Source organism: Ambystoma mexicanum, chromosome 3q (genome assembly GCF_040938575.1).
Source record: "Ambystoma mexicanum isolate Mex_15411 chromosome 3q, UKY_AmexF1_1, whole genome shotgun sequence".
NCBI classification, from domain to species: Eukaryota; Metazoa; Chordata; class Amphibia; order Caudata; family Ambystomatidae; genus Ambystoma; species Ambystoma mexicanum.
This window is the reverse complement of record NC_090926.1, coordinates 296,472,076-296,496,863: the sequence shown is the minus strand read 5'-3', so window position 1 is coordinate 296,496,863 and position 24,788 is coordinate 296,472,076. Positions and strand designations below refer to the sequence as shown.

Below are 24,788 nucleotides of genomic sequence, written 5' to 3'. Positions count from 1 at the left end.
CACAAATGGCTTGGTGGCGTGCAATATATCAATGATCATGATTATTATATACAATTCAACACTGTAATCAGTAAAACCAATAGTGAGACTTTTTTTGAAGAGTATACCTTTAGAATTAAATGATTCTTAGAGACAGAGGGGCTGATTGTCGACTAGGTGTAAATTGCTGAAATAATTTTGGATTATAGTTTACCAACATGTTCGGAAATTAACACCTATTCTGATGGTCTTGGATGCACAAAATGCGCCAGTTCAGCAACCTGTGCGCCTGTTGCCACCATTGACTGGAAACCAACCTGGCAATCACCAGTTCCGTAACAGGGTCGTTTGCATGTGGATTCTGGTGTCACTGCTCCACAGTAGTAACAGTCTAAAAATGTCTGTCTGATACATACACTACCTCTTTTGGTGGTGGTCCGCTTATTGCACTTTCACTATTGTGGCGCAGCGTGACCAGAGAACCGAGGCAAGGACACGTGCCTTTGCACTAAGAGAACATTGACAGATTTACTGCTTCTCAACAAAAAAAAGAAATCTCACAAGTACGCCGGATCATAATTGTGTTGGTTTATGTAGATATATTGCACATAATTGAAATTAACTCTGCATTAATGACCTGATTATTGTCTTGTGGGGTGTTGGAGGGAGGGCTTGTGAGGACTGTTCCACAGTGCAGCAGAAAGCTTAGAAATAAATGGAATTCAAAAAGGGTGTTTTGGCAGCGCGTTTGTTAAATTGCAAATGGTGTGCAACCATACGAAACTGCTGCCAAAAACTTGGAATCCACCTATTAAATAGGCAAAATGCAGGCAGTTTGTGACACAGCAGTATCGTCCTCTGCATCAACGCCTAGGACCCCCTGAGAATGAGGAGACTATCTGGGCATTAAGACAAGGCACAATGAAGCATAGTGTTTACCACGCTCACTGCACCTTGAACAAAATCGAGCCCTGAGAATTTTCAAACCTTTACAGACTGGAAATGTGGACATGTTAGGCAAAGCAAGATTAAATAAATTGCCCAAGATCACACATTTTGGTTAAGAGGTGAAGCTGAGATTTGAGACCAATTTACAATTTCTGCACATGACCACATTGTTTCCGAGTTCTTATCATAGAGCAAGGTGCAATTATCTGTGATTATTTCATTTTCTTGAACTAAAATAATGCCTTATTGTTTTAAGAACTGACTTGGAATGCACACAATTCACATAATAATCCAATATAACATTAAAAAACAAAATTATATAGAAGTATTTTTTGCAAAAGGACAATTATTCTAGCTTAATTTTCACCAAGGCAAGTATACTAGCACCACATTATTAATTGATGTGAGCTTTAATGTCTTCATCTGGGATTTTCAATTGTATTTTAAAGCTTTACATACACTCGAAAGACAAAATTAGGGACTGTTGTTTAGTATGTGCAGAAGTACCTTTCAAATTGTATAATAAAGCAGACTATTTTTTGCCAAATGAGCAGACTAGAAAATATGGTTGTCAGAGGTCTGTGACATTTGGTTGGCTCTCTTCTGCCTAGAACCCCTTCCACTTAAATGACCTACATGAAAAGAAATATCAAGCACTAGGCTAAACAACGCCACCCGTAAGGAACTCAGTACTGCAATTTGGAATATGAACACAAATCACTGTAACCAGTACCTAACAAACTGAGCTATCTTCTAAGCAAACATGGCACTCAAATGTATCAATATGCATTTCATTTTCGGTATGGCGCACGATCTATATATAACCCGCAGACGTGTGAGAATACTTCAGGAGTTGTGCAATCATGACTGAATAAACTGTGTGTACTACAGTGAATACAAAAAGCATTATAGAATTGATTGATCCAAGCCAAATGCACTGGTCAGCAACAGCCTGGCTGCAGTGGTACCTCAGCAACGCACAATCAAATATGGTATGTGATATTTTAGTTTTGTAGAACAAATGGGCCCTGACTGATTTCAATCAGGCAGCCATGTGGAGCCCCCCTCCAGGGTTAGGGCCCAGGGCCTGTGCCCCTTTTGCCCTCCCATAAAGACATCTCTGGCAACACCCTCTGATCAGTGGCCCAAGAGTCCAGGAGTCCCACCTTTTTAGAATTCTGCTTACTGTGGAGATCAGGGAGGGGCCATTTATTGAGCCCATTTGTGGTTAACTTCTTACACAATTAGAAATGTGCATTTCAATGTATTGAAAGTAAGCATGTAATTTCGACCATAGATGACGTGCACACTGAAACATTACAGAAGGTGGAGGCAGTCCTTGTCTATGGTGGCTTTGCAGGATTCAGTGGAAGAATGAGTAAGGAGCACCTGCTGATGAAAGGGTAATAAAAAGGAACAATAGATCGGGAAAATTGGACAGACATAAAAGAAATGCCATTCAAGGCCTACATCATAGGCATGCCCAGGAGTGGCCTGTGGGGGCATGTGCTACCCCTGGAATCTGATTGGTAGCCCCAGTTGTCGCCCCAGTGTGTGTACGTGCACGCGGACACTCGTACTTCATGCCACCCCTGCATAAGTCAGTGCCCCACTTGGGCCACCCCAATCAAAAGAGTCTGGACACGCCACTGCTTAGACATAGATTGTGTGTGCCGAATGGCCACTGTTTTTCGCTTGAGAACAGAGCCTTTGAAGCATCAGAGAATCAGGGGTATCAGAGTGCACTGCCATAAGAGACTCACCTTGGTGGAAGCTGGTGCCTGGCATATGAACCTGGAAGGATTGAAGAGGTAGTGGTCCCGCAGTGTTAATTACTGCTTTGGAGGTGGGCTTAGCCATTAACCGCTTGCCAGACAGAGTACTAGAAGGCCCAAGCAGGGTGAGGGCCTTGGCGATGGCTCAGAGCCAATAATGAGCCACCCCGCCCACCAAAGCCGCAATTAACGCTACTTGTACCCTGCGATTTTGTCCAGGCAGCTAATATACTGTATTTTTCAAATTGTTTTTAGAAGACACGTTTCACTCGTATCGCGTGCGTCAGATTGCCATTAGACAAAAAAAGAAACCAAGTGACGGATGGGAGGAATTGTAACAGGATAGTGTCCTTTAACTATTTCTATTTCCCTAAAGACCAGCCAACATGGGATTGTTGAGGGCCGCGCACAGGTGAGTGGGGAATGAGCGGTTGATGAAGCCAAATGGTGGGGAATGTGGGGATTGCTTACCAGTAATCTTCATTACTCCTAGTCCTGTCCTTCCCTGTCCCATTACTTTCTTTTGATGCCTCTCACCTCCGTTCAGGGCCCATTTTTATTTCCATTTCTCTCACACCCCACTCCTTTTACTACATAGGGTATAACACCCTACTTGGCCCTGCCCCTCCAGGTCCATGCCAAGTCAGTTATGGACCTAGATAGCCACGTTAGAGTGGGTGTGGTGCATACATGCCAGCATTTTGCAGCACCGGGGAGGGAGATTTTGTCACCAAAAGTGGGAGAGTTGAACGTTCCCAAATCAGGAGTCTGACTCCTAAATCAGGAGGTTTGGCATGTTGAAACACTTGTGGACAGGCGCATTAAAAATGCCATATTATATCATATCGTGGAGGTTGGTTGAAAGTAATGTGATAAGAAATAACAGGACTAGGAGTAATGAAGACTATTGGCAATTAATTCCCAAATTACCTCACAGTCCGTCTTCCTTGTCCCCTTACTTGCTGAGGCATGCCTACGCAAAAAGATGTCTGGGCCAATAACCACTCAGACCGCAAGTTGCAGCAAAATGCCAGCGGTAGCAGCAGGGACATCACGCGACCATCTGATGACATCATAGGAAGTGGTGTCATTTTACCGCACCCTGAAGTGACATCACGGGAAGCTATACAACATGACCTTTCACCCCTTGACAAAACAGGAAGTGGCAACACATAGCATTGTTTCTGAGTACACTACGAAAAATATGGTTACAATTTCACTGTAATGTGATATACAATTCATACAAGAATGGATCACCATATGTATTGTTCATATAAGTGTGTATAGTCCCATATTACCAAATTACTGTGGATGCAAGCAGACGTCCAAGGCCAAATGATGTGTTATTATATAGCACTTAGGCTTAAGCACTCTATATAGAACAAATATGCGCACACTATCACCCAACCTCTGTTGGTACTCATTTATCAACCTCAGAAGGATGAAAGACTGAGTTGGCCTTGGGGGGATTCAAATCTGCAACTCGATCACGCACACATTGCAGCAGTGAGTGCTCAACCCACTGACCTATCTTACAGCTATAGCTGTCTTACTGGCTAGTGTAAAATGAGCAATTAAATGTCTGAATGTTCTCAAAGTCAGAAAGCAAATTACACTCTGTAGTGGATAGCATTAAACTGGTAACTGAGATTTAACAGCAGGCCAGTTCATCTGCAGGTCTGGTGCAAAGTTGGCCGCATGTCAAGCCTGCGTGGATCTACTTTTCAGGCTTCAGAGGTTGGCAAAATACATACCATTGGGAGGGTTCATAACTGTGCATTAAAGAATTCAGAGCAGCGCAGGGAAAACATCGCACACACACACAGCATCCCGTACTTTGGGCGCTCGTTACACCATACATGCAAACATCCTGAACAGCATGCTATGGAGATAGGAATGATATTACAACAAGGCATTCATTGTGGCACAATGAAATCAAGGGCCACTTTCTGTGCTATGGTCAAGCATTTCTACACTGTACAAAAGCTTTTAGGCACAAGGATTTTGTCAAGTGACGGAGGACACCGAGATGGAATGTCTTGTGATGATCGTAACAGAGACAACGGCAGCAAAAAACATGCTATAACTGCAACTTGCGAAAAACAAAATACACAGTACGAAATGGATGCTTATTCTACTCTAAATGCCTTTTGGAGGTTTTTGTCTGCATTGTGACTTAAAGGTGTTTGAGAACAGACTAAATCAGTGTCTCACCCTCTGAAGTGAGCCTGAAATAAACCTTTAATGAGTCTAGCAATATTTGTACAGACCAGAAAGACAAATTATTTTTTATTCCTATTCTTTCTTATTTAGGGTCGCTGCTCAAAGTGTCACACTTGTGGAACCCCCTGTTTTTTAAGAGGACTGAAAAAGAAAGCCAACCACTCCAGAAACAAAGAGCCACGTTGCACTGACCACAGCCCAAAAGCTTCCATTTAACATTTTTTTAAAAACACGTTTTGTTTTAGTTTTTCTTTTATGGGGTAGCAAGGGAGACCACAGGGGTAGCAAGGAAGATATCGGGGGTTGCAGGTGCGGTGGTGACCCGCAAAGGACGTCCCACAAAGTTGCAGCCCCATCACCTTTATTTAATGACTGCATTCGGTGCTTAGCAACTGCCTCCAGCACAGCAGTACCAACAACTGTGGCAACATGTGAGGGAATATTTAGATGGCCATTTCTAAAATGTATGTGAGGGTCACCTCACGTTGATCCCTGACAAATGTCCTGGATGAGGAGCCCCCTGATCTCAGCCCAGGAAGCTGCGATCCGTCGGGAGCACCATCCCTGCAGTTTCCCAAGCAAGGGAACCCCTTGGGCCTTGTAAGCTTCCTCCATGCTGTGCTTAATCCATCAGATGATCAAGGCCACTGAGGCTCTCCTGACCCCTAAAGGTTATGAACAAGGTGCCTGACAAGCAATTCCCTGTGGTCTGTCCAAATACAACAACACTGCCCTTTTCACGTCCAGCAGGTGCCAACCTTTCTCTTCTGGAGAGGAAGGGAGAGGACAAAACACCAGTAAAACCACCTCTGGTGCCTGATAAAACTTCGAAGTGAATGTAGGAATGAACCGAGGGTCACATGGCAAAATCAACGCCCCTGGCATGACCCTTAAGAAAGCAGTATACTGCAAAGATCTCGACTCGCCGTGGCATGGCACTAAGAAAACATCCTTCAAGGGCAAACATTGACTATCCTCAGAATCCAGGGACTCGAAGGGAGACAGACTCCTGCAGTGCTCTCAACTCCAGAGGCAAGTCCCAGGATGACTCCTGCAGTGCTCTCAACTCCAGAGGCAATGACTCCTGCAGTGCTCTCAACTCCAGACGCAAGTCCCAGGATGGGACTCCTGCCTGAGCCATAGGCTGTGTCTGAGAGAGGCCTTTAAACATGTTTTGAACCAGGCCTTCATCTTCCACTTCCTGACACTACAGCTCCCTCACTACAATAACGGCTGCCCACTGTGCTCTGCGTGAGGATACTGTCAACCCCAAATCAAAGCCTTCTTTTAGAAAATGTAAGATAACTCGACATTGCAGAAGATCAGAATCATGCCAAAAACACCAATCAGGAAGGGAAGGGCAATCTTCTAGCAAAAGCTCTCCGCGGCACAGGCCTCCTGGCATACTGCAATGCTGCAGCCAGTGGAGAGGTTAGCCCTTTTCTCCGGCATTCTTTCCTTTTAACCTACAGGCACCCCATCGTATGTGAACATCTGTCCTAAGGGACGCACCCATCACCACCTGATCCATTTTCTCCTGCAAGGGAAACATCAGTTCCATCGCCAGTTCCAACAGAAGTGGAAACCAACATCTCCTCCGCCATACCGGCACCACCAAAACCACCTGCGTCCCTGAGTCACTGATCTTGAACAGGAACTTGAGTAACAGGGCCAAGGGAAGTTAGGCATAGACTAACCCCTCCGACCAGTGAAAGCTATCGTTGCATTCACCCCCCGCTGATCCCTGCATCAGACCTCTTGAGAAGAACTGTTGAAGTTTGGCATTTTTTGGGGGGACAAACATATCTGCCCAGGGTCCTGAACTGGCAACAAGTCCCTTTGAAAACTCTTCGGTCCAGCTCCCAAGAATCCGATGGAAAGACTTGGCTAAGTTTCTCCACCCCGACATTGTCCACATCCTGATGTGGGTTGCCCGAAGGTAACCAAGATTGTTCTCTGCCCATAACATGATCTCCTCTGCCAAGCAGTTTAGGGATGTTGACCGAGCCCCGCCCTGGCTATTTATGTATGCCACCGCCATACTGTTGTGCATTTTAACTTGGACCTGCCAGTTCTGGACATAAGGCAAGAACCAATGTAGGGTTCTTGATACTATCTGAAGCTCCCTCCAGTGGGGTGATTTGTTGGTCTCCTGAGCTGCCCACCTGCCCTGAACCTGCATTTTTCCCACAGTAGCTCCCCAGCCCAGACTGAGTGATCGCTATAGGTCAGTGCCAGCGGAAAACCACCTCATTACAAGATTGGCTCCTGAGGGCTTTGCAGGCATCAGTTGCTGAAAGAGTAGCTACGGGTGGTGTCTACCTTGTTGGGGGACCTAGGCCTGCTGGTCAATTGGAAGAAATCACATCTTGATCTAAGGGCCACCAGAGTGCTAGAGGCCGCCATGTACTTCGGAGGCTGCGGTGCTACTACATTCCTTGGCTTTCACATCTGGGAGTGGGTGAAGCCGTAAGGAACTGTCTCACTGACCAGGTTACCAGAGATACAAGTGGGGCAGAGGGCCAAGGCAGAATAGGGAAATAAATGGGAACAATATAAGACTAAACAGGACCCCTAGGGGGACCCCGGTGCAGAACATAGAGGTCAAATGTGGGGGGGTCACAGGTGTGTCACCCATGCAGCACTTAATCAGGGTACTGCACAAAGGGAAAGAGGGGAGTTGCTTCCCAGCAGTGGGTTGAGTTAGATGCAGTAAAGCGCGGTGGACATTGCGCTGCAAGGGGGGGGCTTAAGGAGTGATCGGCGATAATTGAGCGGTGCTATGAAAGTTTGGCCTATGTGGAGAAAGAGGGCACAGCATGGCGGCGGGGCCGCATGAATAAATCTGCATAAGGTCAAGAGTGGAGTGTTTTAAGAAGATCCCAAAACCTTGACATCTGCCCAGCGTCACCAGAGTATGTCTCAGACTGCATACGTCCAAAGCTCTCCAGATCCCTGCACTGTTACCTTGCTGTTCAGCTGCCTCTCCCTGATCACTGGAGCATCCTCCCAATGCAGACTGGGCCAGGATAACAGTCAGACAGCCCTCTTCTTTTCTAGTTTCATTGCACCGCAGACGGCTGGTGCCTCTGCACCTTTCCACTAGGACGCCCTGCCATGGTCCCCCGACACACAGGTCCCAAGTGGTGTGAATCCAGGTCTGCATGGAGAGTCGGCCCTTGCCACCCATCATACTGCTGGATCCTTCTTTTCAACTTTGGGGGTGCCACTACTCCCAGATCACTGGATTCTGGCGACCTGTCCACATTATGGCATCATCAGCCTCTTCCCCACATCACCACACTGTCCTGCCTTGCTCCCCAGCCTTTACTGAGGTTAGGGTCCGTTGTCGTTAAAGTAAGTGTTTCCATAGAAAGCCGGGGGTGCAGTTTTCTGTGTATTTGGTGGAAGGAGAAAGACAGTGGTTTGAATGTCCTCCTTCCTTTCCCCAATCCAGCCCACGCACCCACGCACACATCCCAAATGCCACATTTGCCCCCAACCAAGCAGCAGATGTTTACTTTTTAATTTCAAGATGCTATTTTCTGCCTTTAAGGAAATCAATTGGGAGATCAATTTGCACTGCTAAGGTGAGTTTGTCAAACTGTTCAAGTGTCCTGAGGCCGACCAGTTTAACAAGCTGAAGGGGAAGGGAAAGGAAGGATGGGAGTAGCAGGGATACAGGGGAAGGGAAAGAAAGGATGGGAGTAGCAGGGATACAGGGGAAGGGAAAGAAAGGATGGGAGTAGCAGGGATACAGGGGAAGGGAAAGACAGGATGGGAGTAGCAGGGATACAGTGGAAGGGAAAGAAAGGATGGGAGTGGCAGGGATACAGGGGAAGGGAAAGAAAGGATGGAGTAGCAGGGATACAGGGGAAGGGAAAGAAAGGATGGGAGTAGCAAGGATACAGGGGAAGGGAAAGAAAGGATGGGAGTGGTAGGGATACAGGGGAAGGGAAAGAAAGGAAGGAGTAGCAGGGATACAGGGGAAGGGAAAGACAGGATGGGAGTAGCAGGGATACAGGGGAAGGGAAAGAAAGGATGGGAGTAGCAGGGATACAGGGGAAGGGAAAGAAAGGATGGGAGTAGCAGGGATACACCATTGGAATAATACCTAAACCTCTTCAATCTATCACTTACAACAGGTAGAGTACCAAGAGAATTCAAAACGGCCTGCATCAAACCTCTTTTCAAGGACAAAACGGGCGATGTGGAAGACCTTTCAAACTACAGACCAATCTCACATATCCCATATCCAAAGCTATTAGAAACCTACATCTATGAATAACTACTGGAGAACATTGAAAATAACCATCTACTGGACCAGGCACAAGTAGGCTTCAGACCCTTGAGAAGAATGTGGACAGCACTTGTCTCAATGTGGGACAATCTAAAGATGAACGCGGACTCCGACACCAAATCATAACTGATATTACTGGATCCCTCAGCTGCCTTTGACACAGTCAACCACAACATCCTAATAAAAAGACTGGAAGAAATAGGGCTCACCGACACAGCGCTGCTCTGGATCAAATCTTTCCTCTCAGAAAGAACAGAAACAGTTTGGGTAAAACCTTTCAAATCCGACCACAAGACACCACTTGCAGAGTACCCCAAGGCTCATCATTATCACCGCTACGCTTCAACATTTACATGACACCGCTAATCAACCTCATCAAAAAACACAAACTAACATGCTACACAAATAATCTTCAAATACAGTGACATACAAGAAGAGAATGCACCCCTAATAGAGTGTTTCAAGGAGGTCTACCAATGCATGAATGTCAGCAACCTCAAGATTAACCCATACAAAACTGAAATCATGATTACACCTGAAGACAGAGGAAACAATCAGCGGATCTCATGGCCCATAGAACTGGGAAACCCACCAATACCATCTGCAGCTGTAAGAAAACCTTGGAATCATCAATCCCAGCCCCTATTAATTGTACCATTCCTCAGGCAGCATGTTTGTCCCCATTTCTCTTTAATTTGTACATCAGAACTCTGTGTAGCCTCTGTGCATGGGAATGGTGTTTATTTTTACCCACTACGCGGATGACACCCAGTTAGTCCTGCAACTCTCTATGAATTATGAACTCGACACCAGGAACTTGGAACACACCTACTCCCATATTGAAACCTGGATGAATTTGAACTGGATGTGTCTAAACTGGAACAAGATCGAACTGTTGATTTTTGGGTCATCTCAGGCGAGGCTTAAACTTGAACCCAGATACCTATCTTTTTCAATCCAAAACTGTGACATCCTGGTATCCGAGAAGGTGAAAACATTAGGCATTCACCTCGAGTGTTCAGTTAGTTCTGAAACCCACGTCAACCAAATGGTTAAAAACTGCACCTACTACCTCCGACTGTTGAAAAAATCTGTCCCTTCCTTTCTAATCCCAGCTGTACTTCTATACTCTTCGCTCATCTACTCTAGCATTGATTAATTACTCAAGGTTCAAGCGAGCTAACACAATGGGAACATCTTTCCCAGTCCTTTGAGTCAAACTTTGGAACTCTCTTCCCTGGGCCCTGAGAGAAGAACAAAAGTCCACACGATTCTGACGAGAGCTAAAAACCTTTCTTTTCAAGTAATGTTATCCGTGATCTGACTTAACTTCCCTGCTGATAGTCTTGTCTTTTGATGTTTTTTTGTGTTAATGTTACCTGGCACCCTGATGCCTGTGGGCTTTCGGCACCATATACAGATAAATAATTAAAAGAAATCAAAGAAAAAAATCATGGACGAAGTGTTAACACTAGAACCCCAAAACATACGGTAATCCAAGAATTGCTGTTTACACCACCAGACAATTACAAACATCCTACCATTCCTCTCATTCACACACAAAACACTGGCCATCATATCCCTCATCGTGTCCAGGATAGATTATCCTAACAGCATGTACCTTGGAATGCCAGACTAACTACTAAGGAAACTGCAACAAATACAAAATGTGGCAGCCAGACTTCTCCTTAAACTCAACAGAAGAGATCACATCACACCAGCTCTTAGGATGTTACATTGGCTCCCAGTCAAAAAAATAATCATTTTCAAAACAATGTGTATATCGCACAGATAAATAAGCCGCCAGGGAGTGGAATTCATATAAAAAGAAACTCTACGTCTACAAACCAACCAGAACCCTGAGATCCTGCAACGACATCCGCCTATAAACCAAACAATACACAAAGAAAAAACTGGGTGGACTCACCTGGAGCGATTCCTGGGGTGGGGGGAGTGGTAAAGTTGGGTGGCAACACTACAACAACAAAACAAACCACACATAGCCTAGCACAACAGCACACGATGGCCAACTTCTGAAAAATCACATTTATGCTCACAAACAGCTGAGGTAGTGTTCGTATTTTACTGGGCTGGCTCCTCCATAATGGGTGAGAGGAGAACAAGTTCCGGTGGGCCAACACTCCTCGCCCATTATGGACGAGCCACCCCTAACTAATGGACAAACATTCAGTCCTCTACTCTTCAAGGGAATGCTTGAGCATACCTCAAGCCCATCATGTAAACACTCAAAGAATAATTTCTATATTTCCCTATAACTATCAGCTATGTACTTGTTTGCAGAAGCATTAACCATTTGCATTGTCCTGATCGGCAATATCCTTTGATCTTTCTACTTTGATGCTGAAGGCAGGCAAACTATCACAGGCTCCATTCCTTCCCCTCATTCCTTTTCTTAAAGGAATTCCTTTTCTTTCATGTGCATTTAACACTTCTCCCCTTTCTGCTTTACTCCTCCTCTGCTGCTCTTTTCTGCTCTCTCATTGATCAGGGTCTGGGCATGGCTGGTGCCGAAAAACAGATTGCTCCCAAGCCAGGCCTTGATGCTCTTTTGACTATCACAGTATTAAAACTATTGACATTACATACATAGAAATGCATCCTAATGTGGAAGATTGTCTCTGACTCTTTAAGAGAGCCTTGCAACTCCCAAGAAGTAGGAGTATGTGACATTTATATAGCACCTAACTACTATTGTTCTGATCTTGGATCGCCGTGGGTTACAATGCGCCAACTGTGTCACCACCGCAGCGGCTTGGTGAGTAGTATGTGAATCTGTGAAGGATACCTATACTAGACAGGTAACATTATAGATAATGAAGCCTCAAATATCCTGTAAGTGTTGCGCTGCAGAGTGGTATGTTTCAGGACAGAGTATAAAGCAGTTACACAAAATGTGGACGATGTTTAGGGGCACATTTATGTAAGGAGAATTCTTGAAAGACCACCTTTCCCACCCCATGTGTCAGATATGGCATATGAATTAGGGCTGTGATGTTGACACAAAGTATCCACTGATTCCCCTGTAACAGCTTTAGTAATCTCAGCAAGTGCATTATCCCCACGAATGTTACGGTACCCTCTTCAAGCCTTGTTGGAAGAGAAATTATCCATATGCTTTTTGGTGACGTAGCTCAATCCCTGTTTTGATCTACTTGGACAAAGATTGTTTAGAACAGGCTTTTCCGTTGACAAGAGCTGCATTAGTCCCAAACAATGCAATCTACAAGAACTCATTTTGTGTAACTACAATCGCAATGCCCTTTCATATTAAACATTAAATATACTCATAGCATGATCAAGGATATAGTTGAGGAGCAGGAGAGAAGCAAATGAAAGCTTTGAGTATCCACAAACCCTTCCAGTGATTCCTGAATGCATCTTCTGAAGTCACAGATGCAACTTACAGCCTTGTATAATCCTGTGCATAAAAGCTATACACAGGATGCTGCAAACAGAACTTGCTGTGGTCCCATCAGCAAGCTTGTAGAGGAGCAGGTGGATGCATTTGCCCTAGCTCCCGCCCTCTCGCCGCTGTCATACTGGAAACAGCAGGAGAAGGGCTATATGTGGGACACCATGTCTTGTCCCTATACAGCATCAAGAAAGGCACAAGGGGGTTAACCAGGATAAGCTATGAATGAAGTGCACATTTCTCTTAGATTAAAGAAGAAGAAAACATCTGCAACGGCCAAAGTATTGGACAATTAAATGTGCATGAAGTCTATGCAAGATAGAGTGAGCAAGTCTTTAGAAGCCAAGAGGAGTAACAGCACCCTGCATAAATGAATCAAATAGCAGTAAATAGAAGGTCAATATTGACAAATTCGTGGTCTCTTCACATGTGACTCAGAAGTTGAAGACAAGGGCTATTCATTACAGCCTCAGACGAAGATATTGGCATGCTCACACTCCCTCGAATGTTCTAGGACATTGCGCAGGCTGTCAACTACAGACAGAAGACCGACTTATAACCGACTGATAAGAGATGATGGACTAATTGGGAAAACAGGGAGTAGTCTAACGGGATTCAAACACCTAAGTTTCGCTTCACATATGTGCTGCTGAAAAGCCGAAAGTCCAAAGTTGGGATAGCATGCCAACTAATCAGTGGGTATAAGGGGTAACCTAACATACAATGTTGCACAGACCAATCCACTGCTATTTTGTCTGCTATAATCAGTCTATACGTAGAGGTAGTTCAAGGCGTGTCCTACAGACAAGGGGCAGCCAATGAAGTAGTCATTCGTATATGTTCTATACACAGATATGTTCCCTTAATCAATCCCTTCATACGATAGGTTTTATAATTTGCCACGTACAATGATGTCATAGATGATACTTATTGGGGTATAAGACCTATATGTAATCAAGAAAATGTGTGAGTGTGCATGGATCAGTCCGATGCCTGTCATTTCTCCCTGCTTTATTAAATGAGATTAAATTAGCACTTTGCCATATTCCTTGAGCCTGTCCGATTATTTGGTCTATGATCATTATTTGTAATTCCATCTAGCACAAAAGACGTTTCAAGGTGCTAGAGCACATTTTCGTAGGGGTGCGGATGGTTACAGTCTAATCAACCTAGGCCAGATCCAGACCCCCGGACGCTTGGCTGATCCCGCCATTTACCAAAAGACCGCAGAGCTTTCTGCAGAGATCAGCGCGCAGAGTGACATGTAAGAAGATTCAGTCGCAGGTGCCCCTTTGATGAAATTCCTGTCTGGTCCCTGCAGGTGCCCTGTGGACAGAAGGCGAACTGGTCGGTTGAGGGAGAGTCGATGCCGAAGGACTCGAGCTGAGTTACGGGTGTATGTAGAACAACGAAGGTGGCAAAAATAGGGGGAGGGTTTGTGTTGTAAATAATACGTATAAAAAGTAACAGGATTTTTGGTGGAAATTATAAAGAGAAGAAGTAGATATCTCGATTCCTGATTCCAAGGGGGAGCAGATGGTTATGCACTAAGTAAAAACTCCAAATAGGGGTGTTAAGGATTCCTAAGGCAAGGCCCGCAGAAGAGTGTGTATCAAACTCCAAAATGGAGTGAAGAGATACATTCACTAAAATAGTAAAGAAAGGCGTACGCAGTAAAATTAAAAAAGTGCACGTGTGGGGTTATGAAAATGTCAATATAAAGTTTTTGTTGTGTTTAGACTAATAAATATAAAACAATAGTAAAAAATTAAGGAGATTAATAAACGTTTTGACCAAGAGATTGACGTCAATCAGGAGGGTAAAAATGAAAGGAAATGAATATATAAATAAAGAAGAGACTCTTAAAATACTAATAATAGAAGAACGAGATAAAACTTGATAGAAAGTGTAAATGAAGGAGTAAACAGAATATCGTTGCATAGATTTAAATAAAAAACTGCCGTCTGCGTCCCTTCTGGACTTCGTGGTCCCTGACACATAGGGGATTGAATTCAGTAATCCTTCCAACATGGCCGCTTGATGCGGAACGCTGCTTGCCAGTCTCTGTGCTACACACTCTACGTTGTACAAAACAGACATGCCCCGCGGCTCTGCGCGTCTCAGCGCTACTGCTCGCCGTAGCTGGACGTGTGCTACCGGAGTTCGCTCAGGGCTATTTTCCTGATCTCTCTATTCCCGGTTCCTTGATTCCTCCTTTCCTTTCATCCCTCAAACTTACTGAACTTTCCTGGATTTTTGCCCGCGCTCGGGTCACGGTTTCCATGCCTCCGCACGCAGACTTTGTTCCTTCCTGGTTCCGTCCTGGACAATCTGAACGAAGCACGCTGGAATCTGAAGACCTACGCGTGGGCTTATAAAAATCCCAGACCATGCAGAGGAAGTCACAAAAGAAGGTCGCAAGCAAACAGGGAAGACAGGTGAGAAGGGGAGAGACTTGTGACAGATTGAGAAGCCTAAAAATCGATACGGATACAGGGATGGAAGCTGCGGTTCAAGACCTCATGAGAGGCATGCAGGAACTCACCACAGAAGTTCAAAACCTTAAAGCTGAGAACGCTGCCTTAAAGCAGCTGGTATTGTCTCGTGATTCTGCTACCAAGGAAAGTGTGTTATTGGGAGGAGTGGTGCACAAATATGATGGCTCTCCAAAGACCCTTCATGCCTTCCTTGATTCATGCTTGGTGCATTTCACCTTCAAGCCCTACTACTTTTCCACCCCTAGAGCAAAGGTGGGGTTTATGATATCACACCTCACTGGCAACGCATTAACCTGGGCAACTCCCCTAGTCAATTCGGGCGACGCCCCCCTGGATGATTACAATGGATTCGTGGAAGTCCTAAAGGCCATGTTTGATCGTCCTGAGCAGGTTTACAGCGCTCAACTTGATTTCTGACAAGGATCCCAGGATATGCTTACCTATGTCACCCGTTTCAAACAACTTATGAAGGAAGCTGGTTGGTCCCAAGAGGCTAGCTTCACTCTCTTTCGCAGAGGCTTGAATGAAGAAATAAAGGACGAGCTAGCCAGGGTAGCTCGCCCTAATTGCTTCCAGGCCCTCTTGGACCTTTCCTTGCAAATTGATTTTCGAATCCAGCAAAGAAAAGCGGAGAAAAAGAAGTCGAAATCATCCTTCCAAAAGGCTGTCATAGACCACCCTTCTAGCCCAGAACCTGCAGTTTCTCTGACCTCAGATCCAGAACCCATGCAACTGGGGGCATTCCGTGGACCCATTACCCCACAAGAAAGGATGCGCCGTATTCACACTGGTCTTTGCATGTATTGCGCCTCCGATAAACATCTTGTCAGAGAGTGCCCTATTGCTCCTCCATGGCGTTCGGGAAATGCCAGCTCCGGATCCTATATGGGGCACAGTTTCGGGAGAATGATGTCTGCTCCACATCAATTCTTTCCTTGAACTCTCCTGGACCAAATACGCTTGTGATTCTTCAGGCCTTTCTATCACCTTCCAAGAAAGAATCTTACCCCATTCTAGCATTAGTGGATTGCGGAGCCATGGGTATATTCATAGATCATGATTGGGTCACTACTCACAACATTCCACATGAAACTCGAGAGACGATGCAACCTGTAGAGGCAATTGATGGAAGACCCCTATCTTCAGGACCTATAACCCTTCAAACTAAAGAGATCCTACTCGCTATAAATCACCATCAAGAGAGGATCAAATTTGACATCATAAGATCTGCCCACTATCCAATGGTCCTAGGCATGCCCTGGTTATAGAAGCATAACCCCTACATCAATTGGGCAGCAGGCTCCTTGTTTCTTGGTTCTGAACACTGTATGTCCCACTGCTTATTCCTAGATTCCTTACCAAAGTCCTCTGAAAACCCGCAAGAAATCCAACAAAATCCAGTCACTGTCTCTAACATCATCCGAATTCCCAGGGCCTATCAGGATTACACAGATGTATTTTTGACTGCCATAGTTCAAGCTCTTCCTCCTCACAGACCTGAGGATTGTGCCATTGATACTGAACCTTCAGCAGTGATCCATTTTGGGAGAATGTTTATTTTATCACAACCTGAAAAGAGGGCCCTCCGGGAACACCTGGATACTAACTTTGAAAATGGCACCATACGACCATACAAGTCCCCGGCGGGCGCTTCATTATTTTTCATTCCCAAGAAAGATACCAAGGAGCTTAGACCATGTCTAGATTACAGTGGCCTTAACCATTGTACTCTCAAGGACCACTACCCATTGCCTCTCATCTTGGATATCCTGGAAGCAGTAAGAGGTGCAGTAGTATTCACAGAAGTAGATCTCAGGGGTGCCTACCATCTAATCCGTATAAAGGAAGGTGATGAATGGAAAACAGCCTTTAGAACACTTTTTGGCCATTTTGAATACCTGGTAATGCCCTTCGGACTTGCTAATGCCCCAGCGGTCTTCCAACGTTTTATGGAGCAGGTGTTTTCTGACATGCTGTTCCTCTTCATCATTGTATATCTGGATGACATACTGATATGCTACAAGGACCATCTGAAACATGAAGAACACGTAAAGGCAGTTTTACAACGTCTATGTGAACATAAGCTCCTGGCTAAACCCGAGAAGTGTCTTTTCCATGTATCATCTGTTCACTATCTCAGATTCGTTCTTAGCCCTAAGGGGATTGGAATGGACCCCTCAAAGGTAGATTCCATTCTATCATGGCCCGTTCCAACTACTGTAAAACAAATCCAATCCTTCCTGGGCTTGCTAACTTCTATCGGAAATTTATACCAGCCTTTTCGGAGATTGTACATCCTATTGTTACATTACTAAAGAAGGATACCCCCTTTCAGTGGACCTCAGGCCAAGATACGGCTTTCCAACTGTTGAAGTCGGAGTTTACACAAGCTCCCATCCTAGCTCAACCCGACATTGATCGCCCTTTTCTTGTGGAAACTGATGCCTCCAACTATGCCATCGGGGCAGTCCTAAAACAGGAACTTGATGATAAGTTAGAACACCCCATCGCCTATCTTTCTTGCACCTTGACTCCCAGTGAAACTCATTATTCCGTCCTGGAAAAGGAACTGCTAGCCATCCGCCAAGCCTTCACTGATTGGCGTCATCTTCTCCTGGGAGCCAAACAGCCGGTACAGGTCCGCACAAACCATCTGAGTCTTCAAGTCCGGCAATCCCTAGAATGTGGAAACATTTGTCAAGCCTGTTGGGCCTTCTTTTTTGCTCAATATCAGTTTCAAATCCATCATGTCCCTGGAACACACAACATAATAGCCGATGCCTTATCCAGACGTCCTGATTAAGAAACCCTTGAAGATCGGACTTTTCCTAAGATGTTTCCCCACACAATATTTGTTGCCCAAGCAATCATCCTCCTGGAGGATATTCGAATTCCAACTCAGTCCTCTGAAACCTGGAAGGAGTTTAAGAGAAACAATCGATGGAAACTCAAGACAAGGGACAGATATCTGTTCAAGGACAAACGCTTGGTCATCCCCACTCCTGGACTGCGGCAAAAGATCACAAGCCTATGTCATGATACCTTTCATTCAGGACACTGTGGCATCACCAACACCCTTTGTTTAATACAAAGACAATTTTGGTGGCCGAGGATGAAAGAGGATGTCCGGATCCATATCCAGGCATGTGCAGTCTGCAATTAGAACAAACATGATAATAAGAAACCGGCAGGTCTACTGCTTCAACCAGCAATACCAACAAGACCCTGGGAATTCATCACCATGGATTTTATCGTGGAACTACCATCTTCCAGGGGATACACAACAATCATGGTTACCATAGATTTGTTCACTCATATGGCTCATTTTACACCTTTATACAAACTGCCATCCTCATCTGAACTTGCCGGAATCTTCCTGGAACACATATTCCGACTTCATGGGCTACCCTCCAAGATCATTTCTGCCCGAGGACCCCAATACATATCCCAGTTCTGGAAACAATTATGTAGAATACTGGGAATCCAACATGCCTTGTCCTCAGGTTATCACCCACAGATCAATGGAGCCACTGAATGTGTAAACCAAACTCTGGAACAGTATCTTCGTTGCTTTGCCACCAAGGTCCAGGATGATTGGTCACTCTTAATACCTGTGGCCGAATTCGCTTTCAACAATTCGGATCATTCAGCTATTAACACCAGTCCTTTCTTCTGCAGTCAAGGATTTCATCCTTCAGTTTTACCTTCCACTCTCCCACACCCTACCCCAGTTCCTAGGGTTGATTCCTGGATTGAAACCCTTATTAATGTACACAAAGAAGCAAAGGAACACTTAGAAAAGGCCCGAAAAGACGTTAAACATCATGCCGACTCTAAAAGAAGACCTGGGCTTCTTACTCAGGAGGTGATAAAGTCTGGTTATCCTCAAAACTCCTTCCTCGACGTCTGCGACCAAATAAACTGGCTCCCAGGTATTGCGGGCCCTTTTCTATAAAAGAAATCGACAATCCAGTGGCCTTTCGACTTCGGCTACCAGATTCATGGAAAAGGATCCAGTTTCCACACTTCTCTGTTGAAACCATATGTTCAGCCCTCTCGAACTGCTCCAAAATCTAACCAAGTGATTATCAATGACCAACTCGAATATGAGGTTTCCAGCATCTGTGACTCTAGATACCGACGTGGTCAACTAGAATATTTGGTCGAATGGAAAGGATACCCTCCCAGTGAGCGCACTTGGGAACCTGTGTCAAACATGAATGCTCCCAGGCTGATTCGAAGATACCATCTTATACATCCGGGCAAACCCAGAGGAGCTGGGCTTCAGAGGAGGCATACTGTCATGAACCGCCGTCTGCGTCCCTTCTGGACTTCGTGGTCCCTGACACATAGGGGATTGAACTCAGTAATCCTTCCAACATGGCCACTTGATGCGGAACGCTGCTTGCCAGTCTCTGCGCTACACGCTCTACGTTCTACAAAACAGACATGCTCCCGCAGCTCTGCGCGGCTCAACGCTACTGCTCGCCGTAGCTGGATGTGTGCTGCTGGAGTTCGCTCGGGGCTATTTTCCTGATCTCTCTCTATTCCCGGTTCCTTGATTCCTCCTTTCCTTTCATCCCTCAAACTTACCGACATTGTTCCTTCCTGGTTCTGTCCTGGACAATCTGAACGAAGCACGCTGGAATCCGAAGACCCACGCGCGGGCTTATACAAATCCCGGACCGTGCGGAGGAAGTCACAAAAGAAGGTTGCAAGCAAACAGGAAAGACAGGTGTGAAGGGGAGAGACTTGTGACATATAAACAGTGATTGATGATGCCTGCACTAATTGATCGGTGTGGTATATTTAATGAAATAAAGAATTGGATAAAAGAACGGGTAGGTATTGACGATCGAATCTGACTCATCATCATGGGGGACATGCCTCTTTTACATCTTTGTAGGACAGCGCTGTGATCCACAATGAAGATAAGGAAATATTATTTGGAAGGGCTCAGAGGAATGACTAATAAGACACTTCTGCCGTGGCCTCAGGAGGGTTTGCTGTCAAAAATCATATTGCCGCATATGACAACTTATTTACATGCCACATATAAGGGAAACAAGTTGCAGAAAAGGCTGACATTTTCGAATTATGGAAGATGTATCAGAGTGAGAAAGAATATCCGACAAAGAGGGAGTGGATGCTCAATCGCATAAAGGGGAGGATAAAACGCCTTTGGCTCCCCTTACCCAACATGAATATATGAGCATAAATACAGAGGAGAAGGGTTTTTCCCATTTAAAGGAATTAAAAGCAGCAGTGCGGTATGGTAACTCAACGTATGCACCCCCACTTAGAGCAGCGAGGATAATGTGCAAGAGAGCAAAAGCAGAAAACACAAAGATATATCAACACGCAATGAAAGTACACAGTGTGATGAGAGAAAGGACAGGCAAGACAGAAACATGGAGATAGAGGAAGACGCAAAGAAACAAAGAAATAAAGGATGAAGTGAAGAGAATAATGATAGTGCAGAAGGAATGGGTGGGAGAACAAATATTACTTAAGCTAGACGATAAGGGCATTGAGGGAGTTTGAGAAAGAGAGGAAAGAGAAGAGCGGGAAAAGAAAGAAAAGGAAGAGGAAAGAGCATACAAATAAGAAGGGGATAAGGATTGCAAGCAAAGGGGAGAACAAAGAAGATATGAGGCAAGAAAAGAAAATGAGAGATTAGAAGAGAAGAAACAAGAAGATAGAAGCCCAAAGAATGAAAGTACATAGGTTGCAAAGAAGGTGAGAGGAAGATGAATTGAGGGAGATGAGGAGAGCAGAAGAGAAGAAGAAATGAACAGGAGTAGGGGACTAAAAGATGATGAGATACAATATTTATGTCATAGGAGCATATTGCCAATTGATGCACAAGAACGATTGGAGGAAGAGAGAGGGTCACAACAGCCCCATAGGGAGCTGCTAGGAAGGCCGAGATCAGCATGGGCTGATGGGCAGGAAACAGAAGATTTCTTGATGGTGCAGAAGAGTTCTGGGAAGCTGGAGGCAGCTTTGGAAATGTTCTCATTGTAGATGACCGTTTTTACAGCCAGAATGGATTGCTTTTATTGGAGGGAGGTGTTAGATAGGATAGCTTAATTGGCAGTGCTGGGCTCTTTAAACCAGGTGGCTTCTCCTGCTCTAATGGACCAAAGGCTAGGGGTAAACCAAAAGTTGAGGTGTGTTGTGTTTTTGGTTTTCTTAGCTTTTTGGGGGGCTAGGCGATCAATAGTTGTAAGTAGCAAGGTGTTGCAATGCTCCACTAGAGAGGTAGTGACCAACATAGGGGGGATGGGTAGGTTGAGGAGAGGGATCATCCGATCACTTGTTAAGTTCTGTGAGCTGTGGGCCATGATGGAGGCAGAGCTGACCACAGGCTTGGTAGGAATTATGGGTATGGAGAAGGAGATAGTATGGTGGTCAGACCAAGGGCATGGGTGGTTGAAAAGGATAGAAATGTCACTATTGTGGTCGACAAGCCAGTCTAGGATGCGACCATGGGAGTGCGTGGGTTGGGTGATGAGTTGGGTGCAGCCCAAGGCTTCCAGTGAGTTGGATAGGGTGATGCCCTCTGATTCGGTAGGGTCGCTGAAACCCAGATTGAGGTCACCTAAGAGTAGGAGTTGTGTAGTTGGTTTGAGGTTTGATGAGATGAGTTGGATAAGGTCATCCTCAAAGGTGTGATTGGGGCCTGGTGGCTGGTAAATGAGGTGGATAGTGGTTGTGGTGCTGTAAGAGCATTTCAGTTTAGCTGAGAGTAGTTCACAGTTTGGTGGGGGATATTTGATGACGTGCAGTGGGAGTGAGTTGTTATAGGTAAGGGGCTACTCCCCTGCATTTTTGGGGTAATCTGTCACAGAGTATCATGGTGTAGCTGGCTGGGATGGCTATAGATAGGAGTGGTCCGGATGCAGCAGTTAGCCAGGTTTCTGTTAGAGCAAGGAGATCAAGATTTTCAGCTGTGATGAGGACAAGGATCTCGTTGGGATGGGATGTCATGAATCTGGTGTTCAGGAGGGTGCACTGGAAGGGAGAGGTAAGTGGTTGTTTGGGGGCAGCAGAGGCTTTCCAGGTGGGGCGTTACAAGGCGGTGTGTTGGGGTCGGTGGGACATGCATCCTGGGATGGTGCATGGCCAGGGCTGGTGCTGCATAGGAGATTGGTGTTTCGTGTCCTCTAAAATGGTGACAAAGCACCAAAAGGGGGGCAGTGGACCATGTAGCCAGGCGGGTAGTCTGATCTATCAAGGTGTAAGATACTTTTGCTAGACTTTTGGCCACTTTTGGCACAAGTAGCTTTAGTGAGCTCTGCGAGGGCTGTTTGGGCAGAGAGCTACTGACTCTCCTAGCATAGGTGGTGGGAGGAGGAGCTGATGTCCAAAGGGCCAGGTTTTGAGAAGTACTAGGGAGCCGGCTTGCCGCATGGTGCGCCATAGTGATGATGGAGGCATTGGATGCCTGTACGTCAATAGCCAAATGGGCATTCTTTAATTGCGGGGGAAAGTATGTTTAATTTCTGGTAAGAAGCAGCTTGAATAGTGTGGGGAGAAATGGTTTGGCTGGGGGGCCCATGATGTTGTAGGGGACAGTGGGCCATGTGTCATGGGCCTTGCAGACCGCAGGGCGGTTGGTAGAAGATGTGAGGCTGGAGGGATGGGGCCCAGTTGCAGTGTCCCATACGAGGCTGTATGTTTGTTTGGTAGGTACAGGTGTACACTCTATGGTTTAGCAGGAGGCAGGCAGAATAGGGCCCAGCGGGGGGGGGGGCGGCGGGGATAGCATCGACAAAGGTATATGTAGGGCCAAACTCAGCCTTTCATCCTTCCGAGGTCGATAAATGAGCACCACACACCGTGGGTAATAATAAGCAGCGCTCAGATACCTGAGGGTTCGTAGCGCTATATAAATGCCTAATTATTATGTAGGATAGTGCATCAGAAATGGGTATGATTATGACTAGGAAAATTAGGGCAGATGAAGATCCTGTTGCGTATATTCAAGATAGATGGTGTCAGGAGACTCGTGAACCATGGGCTATAATGGTAGCATTATTTTATCACATTTTGTGTTAGGGGCAGCCCAAGCGAGTGCAATGGCAATTGAAGAAACAGGTGGGAATGGAAGCGAAGCAATGGCCAGAAATACAATTAACAATCGTGCATCACTGATGATCAATGAAGGTGAATAGTAAAAAGAAAGCTGAGAATAAAAAGAAGGAGGAAGCAAAGTTACTCCAGAAGAGGTTATCAAAAATAGCCATAGAGTGAGCAGCATTGATGAGTAACGAAGAAAGGGTGACACAGGAGATGCAGTCAGGGCAGCAAAATAACACTGGATATCCCACAGACCACAGTGGGTGCAACTTTTGGCCAAAGGGAAGATGGAATGGGCCTAGAGGAGAAGAAAGAGGTGGATTTCAAAACCCTGAAGGAAGAGGAGGATTTAATGGCAGACAGGCACAACAATGCTGGAATTGTGGAAGAATAGTGCACATAGCTGGGACATGCAGAAGCAGAGGAGGCATGCAACAGAATTGTCAAGTTACAAGAGAGGGGATGGGTTATGCTCCACAATATAATATAGAACCACAGGAACATTATGTCCTAGATCACACGCATGGTCGGACATATGCGCCGCAACCCCAACAAATGCAGCCTGTACCACTGCAAATGCAAGTACCCATGCAAGCCCAACAGGTACAACCGCAACAAGTACAGACACAGCAGGATATGGTACCACAATGGAACATGACCTAAGGAGCTCAACGAGCATCGCAACAGGTGTGACTGTGATAGTAGGAAATCCTTTCACAGGTACAGGAATGCATTTGTAACCACAATAGGACAGCCCACAGAGCAACCTGATGTGTTCAGTACTATTGGTGACACCAGACCCCCCAAGAGGAACCAAATGTCAGGGTAACGATAGGAGGCAAGACATTTTCATTTCTCGTAGACACTGGAGCCACTTGTTCCTGTGTCCATTAGGGAAAATACCCAATGTCAGGTACAGCCATGAATGCTCAGGGATTCTCTGGAGTGGTGAGTTTAGTTCCTTTCATAGATGAATTGCCAATCTCTATAGGAGAACACGATATGTCAATGTCATTATTATATTCTACAGATGCCAGTTAACATATTAGGGCGTGACCTGATGGCAAAGCTTAACATAATGATACCTTTTACAAACAAAGGAATAGTGTGTTCTACTCCAGGGATACACTATATGAATGTGGAAGAGTTTATATTAGCCTTTACAGGCCAGAAGGCATTACGAAGAGTTATTTTATTTCTAGAGGTATTTTTATATGAAGTGACTATCTTATTATCATGGTTACTCAGATTGGTAGATAACATATTGAGAATACCTAATGAATTCTTGTTTAGACCAGAGATCCCCATGGACGAAGAGGAAGGGAAGATTATCCCCTTAGAGTTAGAAGCAGCATTGATCAGAGAATAAAGGGTGATGCTTCATGGGACAGATGATGAAGGAAGACGATGGAGAACAGTGATAGCCCTCGGTGAAGGAAACAGGCTGACAGATTTGACAGATGAACAACTGTTTGGAGATGACTACTCTGGCGATGAATTTGTGTTTTTTATAAGTCTCACTTATCGGATTAAAGTAGTCAATATAG

At 45.3% G+C, this 24,788-nt stretch overlaps 1 protein-coding gene across 13 annotated transcripts in view; it reads right to left on the bottom strand.

Annotated features, from left to right (window-relative positions):
• LOC138582484 (uncharacterized) overlaps positions 1 to 24,788 on the bottom strand; it is a 451,229-nt gene that overhangs the window by 305,302 nt on the left and 121,139 nt on the right. The window lies entirely within an intron of this gene.